The 16,924-nt window shown below is 41.7% G+C and overlaps 1 pseudogene; it reads right to left on the reverse strand.

The window, feature by feature from the left end:
• Positions 1–7,326: 7,326 nt before the first annotated feature.
• On the reverse strand, positions 7,327–15,977 carry LOC143433991 (uncharacterized; annotated as a pseudogene).
• Positions 15,978–16,924: the final 947 nt, after the last annotated feature.

Below are 16,924 nucleotides of genomic sequence, written 5' to 3' on the forward strand. Positions count from 1 at the left end.
TGAATCTAGAGTTATATAGATTTGTTCCTTTTGCAATTTCTCTTTATTATATATGTGATTTTATGTATATGTAGACAGCTATGTGCCACAAAATGTGGAAAAGTCAGAAGACAACTTTGAAAGTGTGCTACAAAGAAAAGGAAATGTTTTGAAACCCCTAGTCAATAGAATAGAGCCCAAGAACCCCTGCTAACAGATACCTAGTGCCTAAAATTGATAAATGGTAGACTTACAGCTCCGGGTTAACACCATGTGTTTCCACTGCTATCTTTGATGAAAACAAAGATTATTGTGTACTTGTCCAGCTAGATCCCGCAGGTACTCTTGAACTGAGTTTGAGATACACCCTAGATGATTCTGCAGACAGCCTATTTTCCTTGACTCTAGCTGTTACATTGTGACTAGGAGTGGCCATAGGTATAGAGACAGGTGTAACTACATTGATACAGACACCTCATTACTTTCATCAGCTGAGAGCTGCCACTGATGTGGATTTGAGAGCCCTAGAACAGTCAGTAACAAAGTTAAGTTGTTACTAGACTTGCTGTTTCTTAAAGGAGAAAGTCTGTGTGCTGCTCTAAGAAAAAATGTTACTATTATGTAGACCATTCAAGAGTGACCAGAGAGTAAATTCAGAAAAAAAGTTAGACCAGAGACAAGATAGAGATGCACAGCAACTTTGATTCGAGAGTTGGTTCAATCCTCCCTTGCTGGACCCCTTGTGATTTTACTTTTGCTCTTAACCATAGGCCCCTACATTTAAAATAGATTAGTAACTTTTGTTAGAGAAAGGATAAATGCTGTTCAGCTTTTTGTGTTGCGCCACCAATATAAGACTTTGGGTCAAGAAAATGGTAATTATGATGACACTGGAGTTTAAACTTCTCTAAAGATCCTAATCGGAAAAAGTGGGGTGAGAATAGACTTATTAATAATTGAGTTTTTATGATTAAAAACATAACCAAATTGGAAGAGGTGGGGATGTAGAGTGAAAAATTATAAAGGCCATTTTATGAAATATGTGTAGATTTTTCCGCCTTACAGAACTCGGAACTGAAAATAAGATTTCAGGCCTTCACATTCCAGGTGAAGGACACTTGCTGGATTACATTCCCCAAGCCTCACCCAAGGCAGGAAGGCATTCCTGACTACAGATAAAGATGTTATCACCTAGGTGGGGCCATAGCCCTATAGCCGGAAGGAAAAAGTGACTCTAGATCGTTTGGGCTAGATTCTCTGAAATGTTCCACTGTTCTTGGTTACCCCTCCCTTGGTCTTCCCAGTGCTATGTTCAAAATTTGTAAAACAACCAATCATGTGTAAGCGCGCGAAAATGCCTTCCTCCCCCCACCCCATCCTATAAAAGACCCTTTATCCCACCACACGTGGCCAAAAACCCTGCTCTTGGAGCTAAAGAGCATGTCGTTTTTGACCGCCGGCTCCTCCCCTAATAAACCTCTGCTGATTGCATCCAGGTATGGTTTCTTGTGATTTTTGGGTGGTCGCAATCCGGAGGCTTGAGGAAGGGTCTCCCGAGTATGGGGCTCTTCACCTCTTTAAAAATAGATAAATATACAAAGATAGGCAGATCCAGCACAGGGCTTATCTTATCTTCTAAATTAAACCACAACCATTTTCATACCTTCAGCTTTGTTGAATTAAAATAATCACAGCAGGGCTTTTTAACTGTTACTAAACCTCGATCAAAAAACAAAACAAAAAACCATGACATGCCTGTCCAGTATTTGTACAACTTGGAAGGGGAATAACTATTAAGGTAATGTAAATTTGTCTCCAGATGTACTGAGTAAAGTATTTTTAATGTGACTGATTGCAGGATGTCTACAGTCTCATAAGAAACACTTTGTCAATTTTCTGTATGTAAAACCAATTAGTTCACCATTATCCTAGGGTGAATTATGATAATTTTGAAATGTGGTGCCACTGAGAACTTAGAAAGAGAGAATAATTTGCTTCTTTCCCACCCCTGAATAAATATTTTCACAATAGATTGTAAATTTTTTTGTTAACCCTATTGTATGCTATGGTATTAACATTTATAAAATGTTAGAATGATCTAAAGATGTAAATGATTTCAATAAAGAAAAAGAAAGCATACAAAAGCCTTTGAAAAAGAAAGCATACAAAGCCTTTGGAAGTTCTGAAGAAATAAATGAGGTATTTAAGGCACTTAGATCATAAAAGTTTTGGGAAATACCTATGGGATTAAAGTATCTGTCTTCAGATCAACATTTATGACAAACTGGCTGTCATCTAAGTTCAATCATATCCTGTATCCAGTCTACATTGAGGAGAGTCAAAACACAGGATGATTCCATTAGAAGTCATACTCAAGGGAAGTCATACTCAGCCCAAGCAAGGATATCGAGTAATGTTCCCTAAGAGGTAAAATAGTATAAAGAAAAGCTTGAAGATACAGAGATTCTTCAGAAGATCAAGGAATAACCTAGACATGAAATTTCAACAGACCTTAACAGAAGTTGATTTTGCTAAACGTGTAATCTTAAGCCTAAGCAGGCATGTGTAAAGGATGATCACTTTCAAACTGCAGTGGGTCTCTTTAGTAATTCAAGGGACGAAAGTCCTCAAAACTTATGTTTGATCTTGTGAAATGTTATGTAGAAAATAAATTCTCACTCTTGATTCTCTTTGTCATATATAGATGTATCTCAATATCCCAGATGAAAGAAAAGCCCTTTGCTTACTTCAGCATGCCAGGGTCTACATACAGCTGAGGAAAACTGAACAGCCTTTTTAAATACTGAGGCCAAGTCTAAATCAATGGTAATCAATAATCAACACCAATCAATAATCAATAATTGATGCTGATCAATAATCAATGTTAATAAGTAATCAATAACAATCAGCACCAATCAATAATCAATAATTGATGCTGATCAATAGTCAATGCTAATCAATAATCGATAGTGATCAATAATCAACAGCAATCAATATTTATCAAATATAGAACACCATCTCTCTATCAAAGAGTACTTCTCACTAATAGACTGTGTCCTTCACTACAGTAACCATGCATGCGCTCTGATTTAAATGTGATGTAGGACCAGCAGGTACAGGCTCTTCATGCAAGTTCTGATGAAGCAAACAGCTGGCTCAAGTTATATCCTTTTGTGAAGGGCTATGGAATATTGTCCAACTCATAATAGATGGACATTTCACCTTATAAAACATAACCCATGTTAAAAATGATGCTAGGAGTATTTCCTCAAAATTTAATTCTTCATATATCACACAAGATTGTAATAGAAGAGAATCAGTGGTTGAATCTAAACTTATAAGGGGTTGTCCAAAATTCCTCAATTTTTTCCACCAAAGTACTGGCCTTACAAAAATGTCAAAAATGTCAGTCTTCTAACACCCAATACAAAGCATGACATTGGTTTTTAGGTGGGACTCTTGCCTATTTTCTTCCTATAAGAAGCATAATATTGCCCTAATTTGTGGGGCACTGAGCTATGAGAGACAGCTGGGTGCCTGGTTGAATAAGCTTTGAACCCCAGAGAACCCCCTGGGACTGAAGGCAGTCAGCTTTCCACCTGTGCTCCTGGCTCTCTCAGCTTCAGCCCTCCACAGCCCCTCCCACAGAGAGAGGTCTATGGCCATCGGTCACATAAGGAATAATGCCTCAGGCTCTCCCCACATGCAGATGAGGCATCCCCAAGTTCTCAGACCAAGCCAGTAGGGGTTTCCTGCTGCCAAAACCTTAACCCACCCCAAACAGTATATATTGAGCCTCATTCAGAAGTAAAGTGAGTGAAAGAATCATCCCATTGTCTGAGAGCTTCTGTCACGGATCCTCCACTCTTCACAGTGGTGTCTCACAGGGCACCTCACTGGCTCAGTGAGAGCTGTTAACACTGTGCTAGATATCTGTTCTTTTCCCCACAACTTGGCTGGCACCTCCTGACTTAGCAAAGTGCTATGACAATTCAGAAGATGCCAGCTCTCCCAAAACGCCTTCAGGATTCTCCCCTCTCCATTGCAGAGACTTGCTGGGAGGCTGTGACAGAGGCAGCAGTAGACCTTCCCTGCTGGCACTCCACCCTGTACCCCCTGCAGGCAGAGGCATCTACAGAGACCTGTCCTCATCCAAGCTGGAGATTCTGGTGGAGCCGCTCCCCACACTAATTATATTCTTAAGTCCTGAATAGAAATTATAATGATCCTAACAGTCTGGCTTTTGTGTATTGTGGATGTTACCTGCCTCACATAACAGAATCCTTCCATGTGTGCTGCCTTCCATGACTGTCTTATTTGAAGAATCTTTGTCATCTCTTTTGTTTTATTTTGTCCCCGTAGAAGGACTCATCTCTGAGGCACCGTAACTGCTGCTCTTTCTATATCACCCCTTTGGTCAGTTTAACAATCTAGAAGGATCCATTGTACAAACACCAAAAAGGACAGATATCCTCTCAAAGGTGACTGCAGTGCCAGCCCACTCATATTCATCTTGTCACAGCATGACCAGTGATGGATTCATGGAAAGACAGGAGAATTTGTGAGAAACCTGAAGAATGGGAAAGGCTAAACACAGGAATGTAAAACACACTGACATTTTTCCTACTGGGCCACTAAGGGTGGTAGCTTTGGTGTGGGTCTTCTTTATTCTTGGGTGGTTGTTAGCCACCAACCAGTGAGGACAAAGGGAACAGCCATGGCAATCTGGCTTGAGATCGCTGTATGATAAAATTAACTCCAGAGACTAGCACAGTGAGTCAATTCTACTTTATTGTTCCAGAAATAAGGTATATGAGGGCTTTTATGGGTACAGGTAGAAAGGATTAATTGGTCATAATAGTATATCTAAGTATCATGTGGGCAGGGAAGCCAGAATGGGACTTGTGTGCTGAGTTTAAGTAGCTCACACAGGGACAATCTTTTGATAAGTACATCCATCCGTGTTCAGGGACAATGTCTAGATACATTGAGGCAGAGAAATGGAAGCCCTAAAAATTAAATAAATAAATAAATAAATAAATAAAAGAAATGGAAACCCTAATAAAAATAAATACATAAATAAATAATAAAAGAAAGGAATGGAAGCCCTAAAAATAAATAAATAAATAAAGAAAGAAAGAAAAGAAAGAAATGGAATCCGTAAAAAATAAATATATAAATATATAAATAAATAAGTAATAGAAAGAAATGGAAGCCCTATAAAATAAATAAATAAATAAATAAATAAATAAATAAATAAATAATAAACAAAAGAAAGAAATTGAAGCCCTTCTGATAAAAGGAGTACTCCATTTTGAGCTGAGTTTCACTCAGATTTGGGGGACTGTGACCTTTACACAGGTTTCCAACAGCCTTGATTCCTGAAACCATGGATCTTGGCTGTGAGAGGAACTGTACCAAATATTGGAAGCTGATTCAAAATACATACAGCCTAGGACCCTGCCCAGCTCTCCAGGTGGATGTCCCATAATTGGCTGTGTAAAAGTGTCTTCTAAAGGCCATTCTATTTTACTATCAGTTCAGCACCTTCAGGGTAACAAGGACTAAGGTATTAATGGTAATTAATACCATTAGAATCCATGATCATTGGCCCACTGTCTCACTTCTTTGCTGTGAAATGAGTTCCTTGGTCAGAAGCAATTGTCAGAATCCAGGACCCTTGCCACTTACCCTCACCCCCTACTTCTCCCCACGTGCACAATGTCTCCTGCAGCTTCATCTCCCTAGCAACACAAGGTTCTGCTTGATAGTTACAAATAGATTTTTAGATGTAAAGCAGTGTACCATATCTTTTGAAGTAAGCAGTTAGACCGCCATTGTTTCAGGGCACAGGCCAAGAAGATTCTGTACTTTCCTATCACCTGGATCTCTCTTACCCCTCCCTTTGAAAAATGTATTATAAATAAAATAAGCACTTTGTGCCCAAATATATGACCCTTGACAAGCATTTGCTTACTTGAGTCCATTCTCTCTCGCGCGCCCGTTCTTCCAGGTTGCAATCCTCCTCGTCCCTCACGAATAACCTAGGGCCCACAGGTCGGGTCAGGTGGCGCCCAAACGTTGGGGATCAAGGCACGGATTCCTCCTGATGGAGCTTTGGCAGAAGGCGTGCGCACGTTATATTGAGTGAGACAGGATCATCGCCCGTGACCTGTTGTCCTCGGGGTAAGTTTCATTCCATCCCATAAAGAATGGGCCATTCATTGTCGAAGGAGGCATCCTTTATAAAGGACCTCAAACAAAGTCTCAGAGAGAGAGGAATTAGGGTTAAGAAAAAAGATCTTATTGATTTCTTTGTGTTTATTGATGAACAGTGTCCTTGGTTTATGCTTGATGGTCCTATCATACACCCTAAGAAGTGGCAAAAAGTGGGTCGTGAATTAAATGAAAAAATTAAATGTGAAGGTGATGGTGCAGTTAATCCAACAATTTTTCATTCTGGGGTATTATTAGGGACATTATTGAGGATGCAGACAAAGATTCCGGTAAGCGCCAGCTCTTGTCGGTCGCAGAATACTGCTTATCACAATCATGCCCTGGCTCCGCAGGTTCCTCCCGCCCACCATCTCAGGCTTCTGCTCCTTTTACACTTATTGATATGCCTCATGAGTCTCAGCTTCCCTCCTCGTCCGATTCTCCTCATATTTATCCTGATTTGTTGGCTTTAGATTCTTCTCCCCCGGCCTCGCCTGTGCGCCCTTGTCATAGTTCTGCGCCCACGGCTCCTTTGCCCCCACAATATGTACCTCTAGCCACTGTCGATTTTTACATCCCTCACTCTCCAACTTCCTACTGTAATCCTGTTCTTCGGAAGCCCCCCTACCCCCCCCCCCCGCCTCCATCTCCCGCCGCTGTTACCATTGCTGCACTGCGTTTGCCCTCTCCCCGCCCGACTTGCTTTGTCTCCGCCCTCACCCCTCCAGCCGCAGCTTCAGCGCCCTTGCCATTGCCAATCCGGCCACAACCGCCGCTTCTGATTCACAGCCTTTGATTTCTGCCATTGCTGCTGTTCCCCCGCTAACGCCAGTTCCCTCAGCTTCTATATCGCTCCCTACTTCTGCGGTTTCGCCTTCTCCTGCTACCCTGCCTGTTTCTCTCTCTGACATGAAAAATCGCCTTTCTTCCCAGGTTCATGATTTGGCAGAGATCCTCCAACTTCAGGATCAAATTTCACAGCTCTTAACCCTTTATTCTTCTTCCTCCCCTGCACAGGGCTCTCAATGTTTGGTTTTCCCTGTTACTCGCTCTCAGGATATACCTCCCCAGACCCCGCACCTCCTGATTCTAGCTCATCACAGACTCCGCCACTCCCTCCCTCTTCTTGGTCTAGTACTCGGCGTTCACACAGTCACACGCCTGCAGCTCCTTCTTCCTCTTTGCGACCCGTGCCCGCTTCCTCTTCACGTTCCTCTCATAAACCTTCCCAGCCTTCCTGCCCCCAATTAGGGACTGAGGCTGAGTCTTCTGGAGATGAGGATGATACAGAGCCGGAGGATGGAAGCGGGGACGAGGTTGGAGCTGGGACAGAAACTGTAAATGTGGACCCTGCGGAGATTCCTACATTCTATAAAAAAACTCCGCTTTAAGCAGTTAGAAAAATTAAATTCGGCTGTCAGGAATTATGGGCCCAATGCTCCCTTCACTCTTTTTCTTCTTGAAAGCCTTGGGGCAGGTGGCTATTTAACACCCAATGAGTGGTTGACAGTTTCCCAACCTTTGAGGGCATTCTTGACTCAGGAGCAGACTCCACAGTTATTTCACAGGCCTATTGGCCCTCCTCTTGGCCCTGCCAGCCTTCTTTGACTCATCTTCAGGGCATTGGCCAGTCCAACAACACCCTTCAAAGCTCCCAATTGCTCACTTGGGAGGATCCTGAGGGTAATACTGGACATGTTAGACCATTCATTGTACCTGGCCTCCCTATAAACTTATGGGGTTGAGATATATTAAGTCAAATGGGAGTTCTTATATTTAGCCCCTCTGCAACTGTTACCCACCAGATGCTGGACCAAGGGTTCATCCCTGGACAAGGCTTGGGCAAATGCAACCAAGGGATCCCCACCCCAATTACAATTACACCCAAGACCTCACGCTCAGGACTAGGTTATGATTCAAATTTTTCCTAAGGACCATTGCTCCTCCTGCACGCCAGGCAGATAAGATCACCTGGAAGTCAGACTCCCCTGTCTGGGTCGACCAATGGTCCCTCCCTCAACACAAACTTTCCGCGGCCATGCAGTTGGTGCAGGAACAATTAGATGCTGGCCACATTGTACCCTCCACTTCCCCTTGGAATACACCCATTTTTGTTATACAAAAGAAAAGGGGCAGATGGACACTGCTCCAGGACCTCAGAGAAATTAATAAGACTATGGTTCCAATGGGAGCCCTCCAGCCTGGCCTCCCCTCCCCCGTGGCAATACCTAAGGGTTACAATAAAATGGTTATTGATTTGAAAGATTGCTTTTTCTGCATCCCCTTACACCCAGAGGATTGCAAACGTTTTGCCTTTAGCCTTCCTGTTGTTAATTGCATTGGGCCATCTCCACGATTTCAGTGGAGAGTCCTACCTCAAGGCATGGCCAATAGTCCCACCCTTTGCCAAAAGTTCATGGCTCAGGCCATCAATCCTTTTCTCATTAAATACCCTGAGTTATATATTGTCCATTATATGGATGGCATTCTTCTGGCTAGCCCTGATGAGACCTCCTTGCTCAGGATGGGCCAGGAGTTGGTAACTGCCCTCCAAGACCTCAGGCTGCAGATTGCCCCCAAGAAGATCCAGCTACAGCCCGCACATTTATTCTTGGGTTTTGAGCTTCATCCCTCTAAGGTTCTCTCTCAAAAAATTGTACTTAGAAAAGATTCCTTACAAACACTTAATGACTTTCAACGCCTCTTGGGAGACATAAATTGGCTGTGCCCTTATTTAAAATTAACAACTTGAGAACTTAAGCCTCTATTTGATATTATTCAAGGAGATTCTGAACCCTCTTCCCCTCGAGCCTTAACCCCTGAGGCCACCTCTGCCCTTAAGCTTGTAGAGAAAGCCATTCAACAACGAACTGTTACCTATTATGCTCCAACCTCCCCCTTGTGGCTATTGGTTCTTCCCACTGTGTTTACCCCCACGGGATTATTGTGGCAGACTAAACCTTTATATTGGCTTCATTTGCCTGCCACCCCTCCTAAAGTGCTACCTGTTTATCCCTCCTTGGTGGCAGAGATCATAAGGATGGGAAGAGAGACCTCCCTGAAGCTTTTTGGTAGAGATCCTGACCTTGTCAGCATTCCCTATGATGCCGGTCAAGTTCGGTGGCTACTTCAGACCTCAGATGATTGGGCTATTAACTGTATTTCATTTCAGGGAAAGATAGATAACCACTATCCCTCTGACAAACTTGTATAGTTCCTTGACCACCAAGTGGTGATTTTCCCTAAAGTGACTAAGAACATTCCCATTCCTCAAGCACCACTGGTTTTTACAGATGGATCCTCCTCTGGGGTTGCAGCCTTTAATATAGGTGGACAGGTCTCTAAGTTTCAGACCAAATTCTCCTCAGCACAGTTGGTAGAATTGGTTGCTGTTATTCAAGTCTTTAAGACCTTCCCAGATTGTGCCTTTAATTTTTTTACTGACAGTGCATATGTAGCTGAATCAGTGCCTTTGTTGGAGACCGTTCCCTTTATAAGGCCGTCTACCAATGCTTCCCCCCTTTTTTCTGAGCTTCAAGAAATAATTTTGGCTAGGTCCCATCCATTCTTTGTGGGTCACATACGTGCCCACTCTGGTCTTCCTGGACCCTTAAGTGAGGGAAATGACCTCATTGATAGGGCCACCCGAGAGTCTCCACTTACCTTGGCGACCTTGGCCTTGCCTTCTGATCCTGTACAACAGGCACAAAAAGCCCACCAATTGCATCATCTAAATGCCCAGACCCTCCGACAGATGTTCTCTATTACCAGAGAACAGGCACGCCAGATAGTGCGTCAGTGCCAGGGATTTCTCACCCTCCTACCTGAACTACATTTAGGGGTTAACCCTCGTGGCCTTACCCCAGGAGAAATATGGAAACTGGATGTTACTCATTTTGCCCCTTTTGGTAAGCTTAAATATATACATGTTTCTATTGATACCTTTAGTGGTTTTCTTTGTGCCTCACTACAATCTGGTGAGGCTACCAAAATGTTATTAGTCATATGATTTCTTGTCTTGCCTTTATGCCCATACCTAAGATACTTAAGACTGATAATGGCCCTGGATATACCAGGGTCTCCTTTAAACAGTTCTGTGCCCAGCTTAATATTAAACATGTCACTGGTATTCCATATAACCCCCAAGGACAGGGCATTGTAGAAAGGGCACATCAGACCTTAAAGAACATGCTCTTAAAATTACAACATTCAGGGGGCATTTTATACCTACAAAGGGGAATCATAAAATTTTGTTAAATCATGCACTATTTGTTCTCAATTTTTTGACCCTTGATGAAAAAGGAAAGTCTGCAGCAGATAGGTTCTGGCATCCTACTACAGCAGACTCCTATGCCAAAGTCATGTGGAAAGATCCGTTGATATAGAGTGGAATGGTCCTGACCCAGTCCTTATCTGGGGGAAGGGACACGCGTGCATATATGATTCAAAGAACAAGATGCCAGATGGCTACCAGAAAGACTGGTAAAGTTGGCTAACTCTACCCCAGGGATACCCCCTGAGAATGGTTCTTAACTGTGCTTCCTTTCAGAAAGATGCATCCAGTCACCTAATTTCTCCTACACCTCCTGCTCATACTTCAGATTTATCCAACTGTGAGTATTAAATCCCAACACTCCCCATATCAGATTTATAACTTTACTAGGGTCATAATAAATCAAGCGGGAGACATTGTTAATTCCAGCTCTTCACTTGGAACCCAGCCTTCATGGCCCTCTTTAGAGGTGGATCTTTGTGCTCTTGCCCTGGGAGCCAGTGCAGATTGGGGGACCCCCTCTCATTATTGGCCCCAACATCAGCCTGTTGATGCACCTAACCCCAATTATGATGGCCACCTTATAGGATGTAATTCCTTTGATAGGAGAATCTCCTTGGCCAATGATTCATCTGGCCTTTATATATGCCCTGGGCCTACTCACCGTGGTCGCTCTCAAAATTATAAATGTGGCTATAGCTCTGATTATTATTGTGCATCTTGGGGCTGTGAAACCACAGGAGATGCATATTGGAGACCCCATTCTTCCTGGGATTATATCACTTTAAGGAGAAAGTTTCTACATACATATTTGCAGGATAAATTAGGAATTAAGACTGCCCAACCATTTAAATCCTGGTGTGCATTCAAATGGTGTGTCCCTCTTCTTATATCCTTTATGGATGTAGGAAAGAGTAAAGACTGGACAGGCCAAGGGTATGAGTGGGGTCTACGTCTAAGAGAATGCTCGACCTTTTCACTCACCTGCTCAGACCCGAGACTCATTTTTAGAATTAAACTCCTTAAGAGTATCCCTAATAAAAATGTTGCTGCTGTGGGCCCTAATCCTGCCCTACAGCACCCTCAACCACCAGCCAAGCCCGTCACCAGGCCTGGAACTATTGCTCCAGCCATTTTATCTCTCCCCACCTCCCCCGAGGTTGCCTTATTCCAGCCCACTATACCTGTGGGTCCTCCTAATTCTGCTGATCTTATTATTTCTCTGGCAAATGCCTCCCTTGAAGCTATTCATAATACCAGTGAATATCAATATCGAGAATGTTGAATTTGTTTTTCACCTACTCCCCCTTTTTATGAGGGAATAGCTATTTTTACCCCGCCCTTCTTTCTGATAATAGCAATCTGTTATTATGGGCCACTTCACCTGAAGGAGGTCTTACTCTTGGTTCCATTTCAGGCATGGGCCTTTGCCTTTTGGGGCCCTTTATGCTTCCCCCCCAAGATTTGGTCCCTATTTGCAATCAGATATTGATTTTAAATAATACCTTTTTATACACCATTGCATCCAATGGTACATATTTTGCCTGTGCCACTGGATTGACATTATATATTTCCAATTTTGAATTTTTAAAGACCAGAGATTATTGTGTAGTTGTTACCATTCTTCCTCATTTTCTTATTCATGACTCAGAGTTTTTTCTTAATATTCTAGATCAAGGTCCTTCTCTTAGGACCAAATGAGAGCCTCTGACAGCCCTTACGTTGTCTGTCATATTAGGAATCAGCGCTGTTGGTGCAGGAACGGGCATTGCTTCTCTAGTCACTTCCAATAATCATTATGCCCATCTTCAGTCTCTCATTGATAAAGACTTAAATAATTTGAGAGAAGGAATACAAGACCTTAAGGACTCTGTGGCTTCTCTTTCTGAGGTGGTGTTACAGAACAGGAGAGGACTTGACCTTGTCTTCCTTAAGGAAGGGGGTCTCTGTGTGGCCTTCAAACAAGAATGTTGCTTTTACTCTGATAAGACAGGCCTTGTCCAAAATAGCCTGGACAAAGTCAAAAAGAGTTTAGAGGAAAGAAAGAGAGCCAGAGAACAACAAAAGTCATGGTATCAAAATTGGTTCTCTACTTCACCTTGGCTTACCACCCTATTGCCTAGTTTATTAGGACCTTTTGTTGGTTTTTTATTGCTTTTGTCTTTTGGCCCTTGGGCCTTTAACCATCTCACAAATTTTGTTAAGAACCAGATTGATGCTGCCATCAAGAAGCCAGTTGAAGTTCATTACCAACAACTGAAGACTGAGGGAGATCCAGAAGTGACTCTGCCGGAGACAGGCGCAGCTGCCAGCCCCCCTGCCTCCCCCTATGGCCAACCCCTAGATTTCCACACCCTCAAGAAAAGTTCCTGGCATGCCTGGCTCTGCCCTCGTTTCTCTCGCTAGGGAGCTTGGCCTCTTGATCATCCCGACAAAAATTGGCTTTTTTCTAAACTAAGACCTGCCTTTGATGTGGTCCTCTAATATCGGGGAGTCTTCCATTATGACAATATTACACCCCAAATGACAAATGGCTGATAACCTAGACATTCACACAGGGATTAGGATGGCTGTGAGTTAGCCCAATGACGGGATTATTGTAGGTCCACTTCCCAGGGGCCCACCCAATGCAGCCGGAAAGGAGTGCGTGGTGCTGGGAGTGGGTGCAGCCTACATAGCCTAAGACAGGGTCCTCACCCTCCTTTCACCCACCTCGGGGTCCCTTGATGTTGCCCATTGTCGATAGCCTAAAGCCTTCGACCATCAACATGACTCGTCTCACATTAATGTCTTGGGGTTATGAAGTCGTCTAAGACCCCCCCACAATTTGACCTCCAAATTCTAAACTCATGTAGTTGGGATTGATCACAGGATGCCCTCTCCATCTAAACAGAGAAGGGGGAGATGTCAGAAGCCAGGACCCTTGCCTCTTACCCTCGCCCCCTACTTCTCCCCACCTGCACAATGTCTCCTGCAGCTTCATCTCCCTAGCAACCACAAGGTTCTGCTTGATAGTTACAAATAGATTTTTAGATGTAAAGCAGTATACCGTATCTTTTGAAGTAGGCAGTTGGACCGCCATTGTTTCAGGGCACAGGCCAAGAAGACTCTATACTGTCCCATCACCTGGACCACTGTTGTTTCAGGGCACAGGCCAAGAAGATTCTGAACTTTCCCATCACCTGGATCCCTCTTACCCCTCCCTTTGAAAAATGTATTATAAATAAGCACTTGGTGCCCAAATATATGACTCTTGACAAGGATCTGCTTCCTTGAGTCCATTCTCTCTCTCGCCCGTTCTTCCAGGTTGCAATCCTCCTCGTCCCTCATGAATAACCTAGGGCTCGCAGGTCGGGTCAAAGGAATATACTCCATGCCTGTACTTAAGTATTTTATTTTAGATCTTAAAATGATAACCCAGAATAGTAATCACAATCCATCAATTGTCAACTTCACACATACTGTTAACTCTTGTGTCCACATGAAAACAACAACTAGGTAATAATAATGCCTAACACGATACAGTTCTCCTTCATGCAACTTCACATCCATAAGGTTAGGTGGATGGAATCTTGCACTAATGTCATCATTCCATTAATACCATTTAATATCATTGATCACAGAATTTAGCTTCATTCAATTTCCTGGTTAGATTTTCTTTTTTGACCTAACATTTTATACTTTTTCTTTCTAAGATTACTATGCTTACTCAAATCATGATGAGACTAAACATAGGTCAAAGGCTTTGCTGGCTTCACTGTGACTTCCTTTGTCAATGCAATGAACACCAACCTCTTTACCTTATCTTCAAGGACACTACAGAAAAAGGGCAAAAGGCAGCAACATTCTTCTGCAAAACATCCTAAAAACTATACACAAAGTTCAAGTCACCCTCAGTACATATGTGTTCTACTAGCATGGCCCAGTAAGTTCCAATTAATGCATATGAAATCCAAAGTCTAAAAATTCACATTGCTCCATAAAACAAAACAAAATACCAGGTCAGGCCTATCATAGCAATGCTTAAGTCTGGGGAACCAACTTCTGTCTTAGATAGAATTTCCATTGCTAAGAAGAGACATTGTAACCAAGGCAACTGTGTTAAAGGCTGTGTTAATATTTAATTGGACCTGGCTTGCACTTTCAAATGATTAGTCCATTGCCATCATAGCAGGAATGTCAACATGCAGGCAGCCATGATGCTGGAAAAGGAGCTGAGAGATCTGCATCCTCATGAGAAGGCATCCAGGAAGAGACTGTCCTCCAGACAAGTGGTAGGAGGGTCTGTTTTGTACTGGCCTGAGCTCCAAAGACCACCACCCTAGGAATTCAATTCCTTCAAAAAGGTAACACCTACTCCAACAAGGCACATCTCTTAATATTGCCATTACTTAGAGTCAAACAAATTAAGATCACCACAATTTATTTCTACTATAAATTCTTTCATGCTTTTAAAAATGATTAGGACATGCAGAGTCTTTAACATGTTGATTACTTTCAGAAGGTTTCTTCTCATATGTGTTCATTTCTGTATTCAGAAAAAACTGTGGCACATAAACCATTTCTCAACTTTAGTACAATCAAAAGGTTTCTGCTCAGTTTGTGTTCTTTTATGTCTTTGGAGACTACAGAGATATGCACAGGCTTTACCACATTCACTCTATTCATAAGGTTTCTCTAAAGCATATGTTTTTTAAGTGTTTGGATAGTACAGTGACACGCAAAGGCTTTATCACATTGACTACATTTATAAGGTATCACTCTGCACATTTTCTTTTGTGTATTTCGAGATTATTGTGTTATAGAAAGGCTTTACCTCATTCATGACATTCAGTTTCTCTTCAGTATGTGTTCTTTTATGATAACGGAGACTACTGAGCCATGAAAAAGCTTTACCACATTGATTACATTGATAAGGTTTCTCTCCAGTATGTGTTCTTTTATGATATTGGAGAGCACTGAGCCATGAAAAGGCTTTACCACATTGATTACATTGATAAGGTTTCTCTCCAGTGTGTGTTCTTTTATGTCTTTGGAGAGAACTGTGACATGAAAAGGCTTTACCACATTGATTACATTCATGAGGTTTCTCTCCAGTATGTGTTCTTTTATGGTTTTGGAGATTACTATGATGTGAAAAGCCTTTACCACATTGATTACATTCATAAGGTTTCTCTCCAGTATGTGTTCTATTATGACATTGGAGACTATGGTGACATGAAAAGGCTTTACCACATTGATTACATTGATAAGGTTTCTCTCCAGTATGTGTTCTTTTATGATATTGGAGAGCACTGAGCCATGAAAAGGCTTTATCACATTGATTACATTCATAAGGCTTCTCTCCAGTATGTGTCCTTTTATGTCTTTGGAGATTACTGTGCCATGAAAAAGCTTTTCCACATTGATTACATTCATATGGTTTCTCTCCAGTATGACTTCTTTCATGTCTGCAACAATAATGGGCACATGTGAAAGCTTTACCACATTCATTAGCCTGATCAATCATTTTATTAATATGAATAAATTTTACAGTTGGTCTAATAATAAAGAACACTCAGATCTTAAGGTTTTATCACTTTGATGTTCACGGTTGTACTTGCTCACTGTGGGTTGCTTTACCTCTTTGAAAGTACCTGTGATCATAAGAATATTTACTACATGGCTCATATTTATAGCCTCATTTTTCTATATGAGATTTCTATATGTTGTTTTTAACATGTCAAAGGAAATATGGGATAACTCAGAGCATTAAAACACTGATTGCATTCTTAGATTTTTCTGTAGTGTGCATCATACAACAGCAGCACTGTGAACCAGGATGAACAGAGGCATTTCCAAACTTCTAGTACCTATAGAGATTTTCTGCAATGTGACTTTGGGGATGTTCCCAGTAAAGTCAGAAAATCAATTAACTGCAAACAGCTATCATATTCAGCAAGTTTACCAAAGGCAGAATACTACATATCTTCTCATTGTTCTGAAATAGATAGAGGTACATTGTTCCTTTTAATATCCCTAGGCTCACATGTTTTCATTCATTCTCACACTTGATATACCCATTAAAAAAGAAGAATAACTGAAAGCTTTTCACATTGAATGCACACACATTGACTTTTTGTTCATTGTAGATATGATTAATGTTTTTCCAGGACAAAATTCTTGATTTTCATAAACCTACCACACTATAAACTGAATAATTTCACTACAATAATGAGTATGTCCAATTTTATCATGGAGTATTTGCTTATTAGAAGGTTATGGATACATGTTTATTACTATTCAATGTGCAACATCTAAATATTATGAGACTATACAAATTGGTAGTTACACAACATAGTTCTAATGTAGATACAAATCAAATAAAGGAATCTCTTAAGATATTGTTTCCTTCTCTTCTTTCTTACAGAAATGCCTTGCAATCACCAGTCAGATAACATTGAGGTACATAGTTGT

The sequence above is a fragment of the Arvicanthis niloticus genome, assembly GCF_011762505.2.
Source record: "Arvicanthis niloticus isolate mArvNil1 chromosome Y unlocalized genomic scaffold, mArvNil1.pat.X SUPER_Y_unloc_2, whole genome shotgun sequence".
Lineage (NCBI taxonomy): Eukaryota > Metazoa > Chordata > Mammalia > Rodentia > Muridae > Arvicanthis > Arvicanthis niloticus.